Here is a 14,177-nt window from a genome sequence, read left to right as displayed (position 1 = left end):
GTGAATGGGCCTGCTACATTCTCTACATTGAAGACATGTACAGGTTTTGATTCTACTTCTGTTAAATCAAGTGGGGCTTCACTGGATTTCTGCTACTGCGGAGATAATCAAATTCTGGGTAGGGGTCAGGATAAAATTAGTCATAGGTGTTCTTGTGTAATAATTACTGTTGAAAGTGTAAATGATCCATTTACCAGTAAGACTGAGAATAGAATAACTGCTACATTACTTCATATGAGATGATCGTCTGTGCTATTGTTCCTGGAGCTCCAGTGAGTGAGTATTTTGAATGTGAAGTTCATCCAGATCTGAGGATGGAATAAATGGCTAGGTGTGATATGGCTAATAGAAATAATATGCCTACATTTATACTAGTTAGTGGATAAGATATGGGAAGAGGAATTCATGTTGTGAGAGGCAGGGTTATGGCTAGCATTGGGGCAATAATATATAAATTGATGATGTTGATGGACATAGTGGTTCTTTAATAAGTACTTTGAATGACTCAGCAATGGGTTGTAATCATCCATGGGGGCTGATGATTTTTGGCCCTTTCTGGATTTGTATATAGCCTAGGATTTTCCATTTGGTTAATATGAGGAATGCTATGGTGAATTAAATTGGGTAATTTGTGAAAGAATGTTGATTATAAACATATTCTTAGGAAGAGGACTTGAAGCAGTGCAGAAAAAGTTTCAGTTTTACATAATTACCGGGCTCTGCCAGCGTAACGAACCCTGTTCTACAGTAGGGTATGTATAAATTAATTGAATGTAGATTATATCATCATTTAGTTTGAAGACATTTTGTAAAGGAAGCCGTATTGCTCTTGTCCTTTCATACTGGAAGAAATCTGCAATAGACAGAAACCAACCAGGATGACTCCAGTCTGAACTCAGATCACGTGAGACTGTAATCGTTGAACAAACAGACAATTAATAGCAGTTATACCGTTGAAATGTCGTGATCCAGCATCAAGGTCATAAACCATATTGCCCATATGAACTCCAGAATACAATTACACTGTAATCCCTAGTAAAACTTGTTCCATTGACCAGTGTTTTAGAAGAACAGGTGATAAAGCATTTTGACTAGCTGGCCTAAGTTTTAATCACTCAGAAGTGGTTTTATTCTCCAAAAAATAAATGGCGCATGGGCTCAAGACACACCTGCTTCAGTAGTTGTGGCGTGCAGACTCAGTAGTTGTGGCCCAATGGCTTAGTTGTTCCGTGGCACGTGAGATCTTCCCGGACCGGGGATCGAACCGGGTCCCCTGCATTGGCAGGCGAATTCTTAATCACTGCATCACCAGGGAAGTCCCAGATTCGCAGTCTCCCTTTTAATATACCTTAAGCCCAAAGAATCCATGGAAAATTGTTAGAGAAAATAAGGCAATAAAATATTGTAAGGACTATAACAGAAGCATATAGTACACAGTTCATATAGACACATCCCAAGCAGTTACAAAGTATATTAAAAGGGAGGCTGCAATTTTAAAAGAATAAGAAAAAATTATACCCACAAACTCCCAATCTTTCCTGAAACGTTGCAATCTGAAACCCTATTGTAGGAAGCAGAAGATTCCAGGAGATATTCTACAAATGAAGGACTGCACACCCTGTGGTTGGATAAGGAATTCTGGAAGGAAGGTATCCTCACCCAAGGAGAGCAGGTTCCTATACTTCTCTAACATCACATCCCTGTACAATTCCCATTGATCTTGGTCCAGGCATTCTCACTCCTCTTGACAGAAATCTATGGCCACATCCTGGAATGTCAGCAGTCCCTGAAATTAAACGTACACATGCCATGTGGCCACGGGAAGAGTTCATAATATGACCCAAGAAGGAAACAGCAAGTTAAGAGAAGGTTTTAATTTAGAAGAGTCTCTTCAATTATCCACTAATATATATATATATATATATATATATATATATATATATATATATATATAATTTTTTTTTTACAAAGTAACTTTCTCTACCTTATTTCTAACTACAATAAAAGAGTATGGCATGTGATCCACAAAACCAATATAGAGACTATACTTGTCTGGAAAAGAAATGATAAAATGATGGTTTCAACACAGGCATATGCATTTTTGAGTGTTTTATTTATATCAAACTGGATAAAATGTGTGTATTTCTCATAGAGAAAAGACCTGTCGAGGTAGAAATGTACCTTTCAACTCTTCATGGGTACACGAGTACACTGGGGAGATTGTAAAAGTGCAGATTGTGATTCAGTAGGTCCGGTGGGCCTGAGTTCTATTTTTTTAACAAGCTCATTTTTAACTAGTGATGCCACAGTCTCTGATTCATTAACCACAACTGTGAATATCAGAGACATAATTAGAAAGGTAAAAATTCACATTTAATTTTGAACTTAAAGTGTTTTATGGATTTACACCTTTAATAGAATAGTGAGCACAGCAGCAACAATCATTTGTGAGTATTTACTATAGACTGTGTATGTTTCTAATTTTTTTGTGTAGGATTCCAGGAAAAAGGCCTGGGCTGCGGCCACAATGGGCGTGGCCCCCAGGCCGGGCCGCCCCTCCAGGACCCCCGACGGGGCCCTGCGCTCCTGGCGGCTCCCTCCCCCGCCGCCCCGCTCCCTCCCGGAAGGCCACGGGGCAGAGCGGTCCCACCCACTGCGCGCTGAACAGAGCCCGCGTTTCCTCAGAGCTGGAACTCCCGGCTCAGGCGGCGTCTCTTCCCTCCGCCTTCACGGAACTGCCCCGGAGCCCGAGGGGAGGGCGACCTCACTGAGGCTGCCGGCTCTGGAGGTGCCCCGGCGGCCGAAGCCATGACAGTCGCGGGGACGGCGGGCCGGGTAAGTGGGCGCCGACCCTCCGCCTGGTCCGGTGCCCGGGCGGCAGCACAAGACCAGCTTCTGAGGGGCAGGGGTTCGCTGCCACCCGCCGCTGCTGTGCAGAAAGAGCGGCCTCCAGCGTCTGGTCCCCGGGAACTTCGGTCCGTCCTCTCGCCCCTGCCCTCGTCCTGGCTCGCGAGGCCTGGTGGGCGTGAGGAGGGGGTCGGCCTGAGCGTCCTGAGGGGAAACGGGGCAAGGGAGGCGCAGGGTCCGGCTGCAGCGTCAGCGCCCCTCTTCCCGACTGCGGGGAAAGCGGCTGAAAACTCCTCCCGAGGCGCGCAGGCCCCTTATTCAGCCGAGTCCCTCTGCGCTCCTTCCTCCCTGAGCTAAAGTACCGGGGGGAGGGGACAGGGCAGGGAACTGGCGCAGGTAATGGGGAACATCCAAAGGTGATTGTTAACTAAGGAAAACCAGCTCTCCCAAGGTGAGGAATGCGGCGCTTTTCTTTGCCTGGGCTCTCTGAATTCCTTCCTTTGATATGCACCTCAGCTCTCTGGGGCCTGCATTCTGTATTTGCATATCCTGGGTGCCTCAGGGCCCGCCGGCTCACATTGGAGGGCTGCAAGTGCTGAAGACTGTGACATCCTTTGTTTACTGATAGGGCAAGAACTATTCCATTTCTCACAGGCCTGAGGGGCAGACAGTGGAAAAAAGTCAGAGAATCTCACTCGGCCTGTACTTTGGTTTACATATAGATAATATTTATACTTAACTGTGCTGATAGAGGTTCTCAAGTCCAATCAACTTGTTCTACTGCCCTCTATGTATCAATTTCATCAATATGATAAGATAAATGCCTATAGAATTGACTTAATCCATTTAAATAGGATAATGATTTTGAAAGGAAACATAATAGAAATATAGCAACGAAACCTTTACCACTAAAGGCTGGGTCTGGAACACCCTAAATAAATGTTCCATTGTTAAAATATTGAAAGATGTAGTCAATAGAAATATCAACAAAAATGACAAATAATAAGGGTAGCAGAATGTTGAAATGTTCTATCTTTATCATTAAAGTGGCAGAAAATCATTTATTAGTAGGCACTGGGGGCAGAAGATGCCTGATTTTATATCTGTGTCATATTTGTGCAGTTGTTTCAACAAGTAACTTAAAGACAAAATGGAAAAACAAGGAGGTTTGTGCCTGAGATCATGTTGATGTGAAACCAGGGATGGCCACCTTGTGCCAGGTGAGTTAAGTTTACCTGGCAGGTAGACCGCAGAGCTCCTGGGAAGCAAGGGTTGGAATTTTTCTGCTGGGTGCCCCTTAGGTTCTGTGACTTGACTGACTGTGAGTCATGTTTCTGGAAAGACCTGATCACAGGAAAAGGGTGGGAATAGAGTGATTTGGGGAGCAGCTAACAACATTCATCACAGCTCACGGCCTGAATGAATTTTAAAGAAACAGGAAAACAAATGCTTCTTATGGAATCAGAGAATGTGAGGGCTGGACAATCCCAGAAAATGAGGAACACCCATCCCATTTTCCAGATGACAAAACAGAGGTCCAGCAAGGTGAAATCCCTCACCCAAGTTGCACCCGTCTCTCCTCCCCACTACGTGGTTCATGAAAGCAGGACTCTTCCTGTCTTGATCACTGCTGAACCCCAAAAAGGGCCAGGCATCTAGCAGCTGCTCCAAAAATTTGGGTTGACTGTAGGAACAATGCTATTTCTTTCTTTCTCACTCTTATTCAGGATTGTGCCAAGAACTCGCCAGGTTGCAATGTAATTCGATAAATGTAAATATTAATTGAGTTTTGTTGTGATGAGGACTTAGGCTTTGAAGGTAACAGACTTGGTTCAGATCTTGGTTCTGCCACTCCATAGCTGTCTGGCTTTGGGAAAATTACTAAACCTCTCTGAGATTATTTCCTCCTTTGTAAAGTGGGGATAAATCTATCTGAGCCAGCAGAGCAGCTGCATGAGAGATGTGCACTAAATATTGGTCTTTCTCACTCTCCTACGCCATCTCTCTGTTCTTCCCAGAGAAGCTGTACAGAAGGATAGAGTACTTTTGTTTAAAATAGTTAACTAATTAATTAATTAATTTGTTTTTGGCTGCGTTGGGTCTTCGTTGCTATGCGCAGGCTTTGCCTAGTTGCGGCAAGCGGGGGCTACTCTTTGTTGCGGTGCGCGGGCTTCTCATTGCGGTGGCTTCTCTTGCTAGCCTTAACCCCAATGCTAGCCTTAACCCTGGCTCTCACAACATGAATTCCTCTTCCCATATCTTATCCACTAATTAATATAAATGTAGGCATATTATTTCTATTAGCCATATCACACCTAGCCATTTACTCCATCCTCAGATCTGGATGAACTTCACATTCAAAATACTCACTCACTGGAGCTCTAGGAGCAATAGCACAGACGATCATCTCATATGAAGTAATGTAGCAGTTATTCTATTCTCAGTCTTACTGATAAATGGATCATTTACACTTTCAACAGTAATTATTACACAAGAACACCTATGACTAATTTTCTCCTGACCCCTACCCAGAATTTGATTATCTCCTCAGTAGCCGAAATCCAACGAAGCCCCACTTGATTAAACGGAAGTAGCATCAAAACCTGTATATGTCTTCAATGTAGAAAATGTAGCAGGCCCATTCACCCCGTCCCTCCTAGAGAATATGTCAATTTCCCTATCATAAACATTTCCCCAGCAATCTATTTTTAGGAGCATTCGACAATCCCTAGGTGCCAGAATTATATACAGCCCAAGTCATCATTAAACACATCTAACAATCTCCTTTCTATGAATTTGAGCCTCCTACCTACAATTTTGATATGATCAACGCATACATCTCTTATAAAAAGTTTTTTTACGACTAACATTAACCCTATGTATATGAGAGTTTTCACTACTTGTCATCATACCAGGCAACCCACCACAAATTTAAGAAATATGTCTGACAAAAGAGTTACTTTGATAGAGTAAATCACAGAGGTTTCAATGCTCTTATTCCTGGAATTGAATTCTTCCTAATAATTTTACATTCTCCATGCTACCTACCACATTACACCACATGCTATATAGTAAAGTTCTCTAAGTAAGCTTCAGGCCCATACCCCCAAAATATTTTTATATATCCTTCCTGTGCTAATAAACTCTCATTGTTTTTACCATCATTCTACTGACCATTTTCTCAGGAAATATAATTGTATAACAAGCTCACACTGGTTAATGGTATCCCCATTCTAATAAAAAACATGAACCCATAAGCTACAGAAGCATCCAACAAATATTTCCTAAAACAGTCCACCACATCAATACTACTTATAATGGCTATTATCATTAATCTAATATACTCTGGTCAAAGAGCACAATGAATAACAAGAATCTTTAATCCAGCAGCATCCACCCTCATGACAATCGCCCTTGTCACAAAAGTAGGACTTTCCCCATTTCACTTCTGAGTGCCTGAAGTCACACGAGGCATCCCATGAACAGCAGACCTGATGCTATCAACATGACAAAATTGCACCCCTATCAGTTTTATACCACATGTCACCATCCATCAACCTAAATATACTATTAATCATAGTGATATTATAAATCATAGCTGGAGGCTGAGGCAGACTTCGCCATACTCACCTGGAAAATATTACACCCTCCTCATCAATTGCCCATATAGGATGAATAACAGCTCTTATAATGTATATTCAGATTATAACAATCCTAAACATACTAATTTATATCATAACAACACTATCTTCTTCTTATTTATGCCCAGATCATGTACTACAAGAGTATCATTATCACACACATGAGATAAAACACCTCCCATCACAATCATTTTCCTCACCATTATAGTATCATTAGGACATCGCCCATCACTATCAGGCTTTCTACCCAAATGAATAATTATCCAAGAGATAACAAAAACGACAACATCATTCTACCAACACTAATAGCCATCATAGCAGTCCTCAGCATATATTTCTACTTGCAGCTAACATACTCCACATCACTAACTATATTCCCTTCATTAAACAACACAAACACAAAACAATTTGAACATACAAAGAAATAACCTTCCTATCATTACCAATCATAATACCCACACGGTTACTACACACAACACCCATTCTATCGGTGCTGGACTAGGAATTTAGGTTAGTTCAGACCAAGAGCTTTCAAAACCCTAAACAAGTGAAATTTACTTAATTCCTAAAAATAAGGATTGCAAGACTTTATTCTACATCAATTGAATGTAAAGCAAACACTGTATTGAAGCCAAATCTTTACGAGATTGATGAGTTTTAACCCCAGGAAACTTTAGTTAACAGGCAAATCCTCTAGTCAACTGGCTTCAGTCTACTTCTCCTTCATTTGAGAAAGAAAAAAAGAAAAAAAAAAAAAAAAAGGCAGGATAATCACTGGCAGAATTGAAGCTGCTTCTCTGAAGTTACAATTCAATTTGTTGATTCACCACAGGGTTTGCCAGAAAGAGGGCTCAATCTCTGTCTTTAGATTTACAGTCTAATGCTAACTCAGTCATTTTACCTCGGTTCATACACTGCTGATTATTTTCAACAAATCACAAAGATATCGGCATTTTATATTTACTATTTGGTGCTTGAGCTGGAGTAGCAGGCAGCACCTTAATTATATTAATCCAGGCTGAGCTATGCTGACCTGGACCGCTACTTGGAGATGCCCAAATCTGTAAGGTTGTCATAACAGTCCCTGCACTTGTAATAATTTTCTTTATAGCTGTACCCGTTATGATTGCAGGCTTTGAAAACTGACTTGGGCCACTAATAACTCGGACACCTGAAGTAGCATTTCCCCCAATAAATCATATAAACTTTTGACTACTTCCCCCATCATTCTTACTCCTACTCATATCACCAATAGTAGAAGCTGGTTCTGGTACCAGTGGGACGGTGTATTCAGCTCTAGCCTGCAATCTGGCCCATGCAGGAGCCTCTGTCGACCTAACTGTTTTCTCCTTACATTTAGCAGGTGTCTCCTCAATTCTTGGTATTATTACTTTTATTACTATAGTCTTTAATACAAAACCAGCAGTCATATCCCAATACCAAACACCATTATTTGTTTAATCTTCCCCAACTATAGCCATATTACTATAATTACCAATCTCAGTCCAAGCAGCCAGAATTGCCATGCTGTTAAGAGATAGAAATCTAAACACTACTTTCTTTGACCCTGCAGGAGGAGACCGAATCCTATAGCAACACCTCTTTTGATACTTTGCTCACCCTGAAGTCTGTATTCATGGCCTAACAGGGTTTGTTATAAACTCACATAGCATTACCTACTATTTAGGACAAAAATTGCCTTTCAGCTATCTGGGAATAGTATGAGTCATGTCCATTGGTTTTTTAGGAGTTCTCTTGTGGGCCCATCATATGTTTACCATAGGGATAGCTGTGGACTCAGGAGCATACTTTGCATCAGCTACCGTAATTACTTCTATCCCTACAGGAGTAAAAGTATCTAGCTGATTAGCAGCTCTTTATTTAATTTTTCTTTTTTTTTTTTTGGCTGAGTTGGGTCTTGGTTGCTGCGCATGGGCTTTCTCTGGTTGCGGTGAGCGGCAGCTACTCTTCGTTGCGGTGTGCGGCCCTTTCATTGCAGTGGCTTCTCTTGTTGCAGAGCACGGCCTCTAGGCGCGTGGGATTCAGTAGTTGTGGCTTGCGGGCTCTAGAGGGCAGGCTCAGTAGTTGTGGCACACGGGCTTTTTGCTCCGCGGCATGTGGAATCTTCCCAGACAAGGGCTCGAACCCGTGTTCCCTGCATTGGCAGACGAATTCTTAACCACTGCGTCACCAGGGAAGTCCCTGGTTAGCAACTGTTCACGGAGGTAATACTATATGACCTCCCACTATATTATGAGTTTTAGGCTTTAGTTTTTCTTTTTACAGTAGGTGGTTTGACAGGAATCATCTTAGTCAACTCATCCCCAGACATTGTCCTCCAGGATACATACTATGTAGTAGCACACTTCCATGACCTAATGTCCATGGGAGCAGTCTTCACTATTATAGGAGGCTTTCTACACTGATTCCCACTATTCTCAGGTTATACAGTTAACTCAGCATGAGCAAAAATTCACTTCACAAGTATATTTGTAGTAGTAAATATGACTTCCTGCAGCACTTTCGTGGCCTCTCAGGGATGTCACTACGTTAGTCTGAGTACCCTGAGGCACACACAACATGAAATATTTTGTCTTTAGGCTCATTCATCTCAGTAGCAGCAGTAATGCTAATAATCTTCATACTTTGAAAAGGATTTGTGTCTAAACAAGAAGTCTTAGCAGTGGGAATTGCTACTCCTAACCTAGAATGGTTACACGGATGTCCTCCACCATATCCTACGTTTCAAGATCCTACCTATGTAAATGTAAAATAAGGAAGGACTCAAGTCCTTTTCAACCAGTTTCAAGCCAACACCATAACAATTATGTCTTCCTCAATAAATGAGATAAAAGTAAAAAGTGATGTAGCTTTGTCAAAGTTAAATGATAGGCTAAAATCCTGTATATGACTAAGGCATATCAATTTCATCTAGGCTCTCAAGATACAACATCACCGATTATGGAAGAGCTTTTACATTTTCTTCATCACACATTAATAGTGATTTTTAAAATAAGTTCTCTAGTCCTCTATATCATTTCACTAATATTGACATCTAAACTCATAGGCATACAATAGATGCACAGGTAGAGAAAATGTGAACAATTTACTAGCTATTATTGTAATCTTAATTGCCCTATCATCATTGTGAATCCTTTACATGATACATGAAATCAATAACTCTTCCCAAACCATAAAAAAACTATGGGTCAGTAAAGATACTGAAGCTACAAATACACAGATTACGAAGATTTAAATGTTGACTCCTCTGTAATCCCCACATCAGAGCTAAAACCAGGAGAATAATGCCTAATAAAAGTCAACAACCGAGTAGTTAGGGATAGTCATTGAATATTAGTTTCATCTGAAATTGTTGTACACACCGGAGTTGTTCCTTCTCAGGCCTAAAAGAAGCTGCTATCCCAGGACGCCTAACTTAAGGAATCCTAATATCAACAGGACCCGGCCTATGTTGTGGACAAGAGAGCTCGTTTTCCTGAGTTCAAAGACAGGACAGAGGGATATGTCTGAGATATGGGGTGAATCTGCAGCCCATGGGGATGCACTCTCCAAGCTCCAGTATAGGAATGGGGCCTCTAGGGTCCCAGGCCACCCACCACGCCCTCTGGAGCAGGATCTGGGCAACATTCCCTGTCAGTGATGAGGCAGCCCTAGCACTTGTCACGGCCCGATGTGGTGTCCTATGTGGGCCCCATGCTCTTGGGACCACACCCCACACTCTGCAGGTCCATGCTACAGGGTCCTTCATGCCTCAGGAGTAGAGACCACACAGCAAGCAGTTCCCTCCCCAACCAGCAGGAGGAGGGGAGGAGAGCAGGGGCACCAGGGGACTCTCACTCAGACAACAACACCCCAGCGGTGCCAGCGGGGACAGTGATGATGCAGATGAGGCACAGACCAAGAGATGGGACCAGAGGACCCAAAAGGCAGCTGGTCAGGTCCTGGCTCACCTGCACCCCGGACACCTTTGTCCCGCATACACCCCCTTCCTCATACACCCTCTCCTTAAATGCAGATTCTTCAGATGCGAACAGGCAGAGCTTCAGACTGAAAGTCAGCTCTTCCAAAATGACCCGTCAGCAAACACTGCAGGATTCCACTCCAGTGGGTGCCCTGCAGTCGACAACTCAGGGACTGAAGTGGATATCGGTGCCAGGGGCAGTGGGAGGGAATGGGGAATGAGACTTTCATGGTTGTGGAATTTTGGTTTTGCAGGACGAAAAGTTCTAGTGATGGTGGTGATGGCTCCACGAGAAAGTGAATCTATCTGATGCCTCAGAAACGTGCACTTAAAATGGTGATGATGGTAAAGGGTATGTGACGTGTGTTTTATTTCACTTAAAATAAATTCTTAAAATAATGTCTTGTTAATTGAGATTCCATTTCGACTCCCCTTCATCACAAACGTCGGAGGCCCAGACACAGTCCCCTACCTTAGGGGCCATCACGGTACCCTCACAGAGCACATGGGAGACCATTCTTAGGGGGGGCTAGTCTGTGCTCACCTGACCTCTGTCCAGGGGGACCCAGGCAGTGGTGACCCCCATAGATTAGACATATGATATGCTATAGTATTAATACGATACCACCAAGTGTTGTCACTCACCGGAACACAGAGCAGCAACCCACTCAAACATGCCTGACCTCATATGATTGTGACACGATGAAGAGAAGAAAAGGAACCACAGGTTAATCAGGACAACACCCTTAATGCAGAGGTTGGAAATCTCAAAGGGGACAGGACACACTGCAGGCAAAGAGCGCATATGCGGTCTCCCCATCCATGTGATCCTGACCCATGCAGGTATGGTGAGACCCACACAGTCCCCTCACCCTATACCTGGGGCCACACATCCACACTCACCAGGGTGACCCACCTCCCCAGACCCCTCCACCTGGGTCACATGTCCACAGTCCCAGGGTGACCTCACCTCCCCAGACCCTGCACCTGGGGTCACACGTCCCCTTGGTCAGGACACCATGGCTCTGCAGGGGGCTCCCCCAATGTGGAAACAAGCTGGGTCCCTGGGACCTCCTGGGATGGGAAAAAGTGTCAGGTGGGTCTCCTTTCCCCACACTTGTCCCAGAGGAGTCCTCCTCTTCTCACTTTGGTTCTGTGTGATTTGAACTGTTTGTACAGCTTTCATACTAAAGTTGAACACACGACCCTGGTGCTGGCATGCTCGGTCCTTTCTCGTCTCACTTACATGTTGAGAAAACTCACAGGACAGCAGGGCTGAAAGCCGAGGGGCAGCTCTGGACTCTGCTGAGTAGGGACGGTAGACTGGAGGGAGAGCTCAGCAGCAGCCTCAGCTGTCACCCATCGGCCTTTTGCCCCCATCTGCGTGCCCTGCAATCAATTCAGCAGCTAAACCTGCTTCCCTATGCACCATGCACGTGCTGGTAAATTGGAATTATTGCCAGGTAGTCCTCCTGAGGATTCTCCATGAGCCCCAGGGAAGGTGAACCTTGCAGGGATTAAGACTAAGGCCCCGACCATAGCACTGACCCTTGGGAGGACCAGGTCACCACACTCAGAAGAGAGGCTGTTACGTAGACAAGCCCACCTCAGCTCCAGACCCCAGACATCTAAGCACTGACATTCAGATGCAGGCACGGAGCTTCCCAGTACTGAGGTCAGGCCGGGTCTCTACCCAGGTCCCCATAGTCCTAGCGTACACAGAACATGGTCAGGTCTAAATCTTCTTATTATAGACAACACATGGTCAGCTCTAAACATAATCAGTAGACAGGACATGCAGAGGTCTAAATCTACCATGTAGACACAACTTGATCATGTTTAAACTAGCTTAGGGCTGATCTCATAGGGGGTACAGATCACACACATGGATCTCTCATCTTTGGACACCCACGTCAGGAAACTGAACAAAATCTTTGTCATTAAACATTTCAACAGGTAAAACAGAAATGTTCCCAATTTCTCTGGCCACCTGATGGTCAGGATCCACGGGCGAGCCACGAACTTCTTAGAGTGCAGCCCAGTCTGCTGCCAGGACAGACAAGAAGTGGCCTGATTCCAGCCTCCCAGGCTTCCAGAAGGAGGCGGCCACACTGCAAGCCAGGTCAGGAGAGTCCTGCATGGTCCGGGCCGGGAGATCCGGTCTGTCCATTCGGCTGGCCGATTCCGGGCGGGGCGATCAGGGCCGCTGAGAGCCCTGCACTCAGGTCCTGCTTCCCTGCAGCGTGTGCGTGTGCGTGTGCGTGTGCGTGTGTGTGTGTGTGTAGAGGGGGCGGTGGCTGACGGCTCCCATGGTTCCCAACCCGGGCACCGCGCTGTCTTCGAGGGGAGGCACGGGGAGAGGTAGGGGCACAGAAGCCGTTGGAGAGGAGAACCCACCGCGGAACTCCTTGCACACTGGCTCGCCCCACCCGGAGACCCGCCTGCCCATCGTGGGCCGCATGTCGCCCCCCAGTCCCCCACCCCCGAGGGCAGGGTGCCTGCTCTTTCAACAGCACAGGGTCTCACATGAAGGAGACCCAGTGTGGACTGTCAGCCCCCGACTCCTGATGCTGTGTTTAGGGGGAGAATGAACCCCCTTGACTGGGCGATGGGACCCTGTGAGGAAAGAGGTGGCGGCCCGATCCAAGTCGGGGCCTGGCTGAGATATGAGGAAACAGGAGCCAAGGGCAGGGCCTGGAGGCCAGGCCAACAGGAGGGGCACCCCCAGCCTTGGCCGGGCTCTCCAACGGTGACATTGTTGCTTTAGGGGACCTGGGACAGGTGACTGAATGTAATGGGAGTCTAAACTGGACCCTGAATGCGGCTTAAAGAAGGTGTGAAGGATGTTACTGAGACAGTGACAGTCATTGGAAGACAAACTCTGTGTCAGGATATCCTGCTCCATCCATTTAAATCCCTGAGATCTGTGACCTTTACGTGGCTACGCAGGATTGTTAGAGCAGCTGCGTGCGGATATATCTGGGGCACAATTCAGTCTGCAGCCAACTTGCAAGTGGTTCCAGCAAACACACAGGTGTGCGCACAGGCAGGCACAGCACACACACAAACATATGCACGTGCACAGCAAAAATATATTCACACACTAGCATGTGAACACACATGCACCCATATGCCCATGCACACACTAATGTGTGCAAGTTCACATACCTATCCACATGCACAGCATATTTATGCAAACAGGCACATGCACACGCATAGCACACACACAGGGAATAAAGTGAATCCGTAAAGCATTAATTCCTGAACACAAGTGAAGCTGACATGTATTTTTCCCTTTTCTTAGCCTTGATGTTTTCCACAACAAAAAGTTTAAGAAAAAAGTTAATGGCAAATGACTTTTGATTCATAGGACTTTCTGATTTTATTCCACAAATATTATGACAGCAGAAATGAATGTAGATATTACATGTGTCCACTAATGGAAGAATGGAGAAGAAAAACACGGTCCATCAATACAAGGGAATGCTATTCAGCCTAAAAAGGAAGTCAATTCTGACACAGGATGCAGCAGGGATGAACCTTGAGGGCATTATGCTCAGTGATGTAAGCTAGACACAAAAAAACAAACAGTGCTTGATCCACTCATACAAGGCCCCTAGAGCAGTCGGAAATATAGAGACATAAAGTAGGATGTTGAGGGCCAGAGGCTGAGGGAGGGACAATGGGGAGTGAGTGTTTAATGGGGA

General features: G+C 44.8%; 1 long non-coding RNA gene across 1 annotated transcript; it reads left to right on the top strand.

Moving 5' to 3' along the window:
• The first annotated feature begins 2,646 nt into the window (after positions 1-2,646).
• LOC309653554 lies at positions 2,647-10,663 on the top strand. Its single transcript, XR_014259247.1, has 4 exons — positions 2,647-2,835; positions 3,970-4,067; positions 8,062-8,137; positions 10,525-10,663. It is a non-coding gene; the product is annotated as an uncharacterized lncRNA (long non-coding RNA).
• Positions 10,664-14,177: the final 3,514 nt, after the last annotated feature.

This window comes from Balaenoptera physalus (genome assembly GCF_965194825.1).
Source record: "Balaenoptera physalus genome assembly, contig: HAP1_SCAFFOLD_578, whole genome shotgun sequence".
Classification (NCBI taxonomy): Eukaryota; Metazoa; Chordata; class Mammalia; order Artiodactyla; family Balaenopteridae; genus Balaenoptera; species Balaenoptera physalus.
Note: the sequence above shows the minus strand (reverse complement) of the source record. Positions and strands in the feature narration are given on the sequence as shown.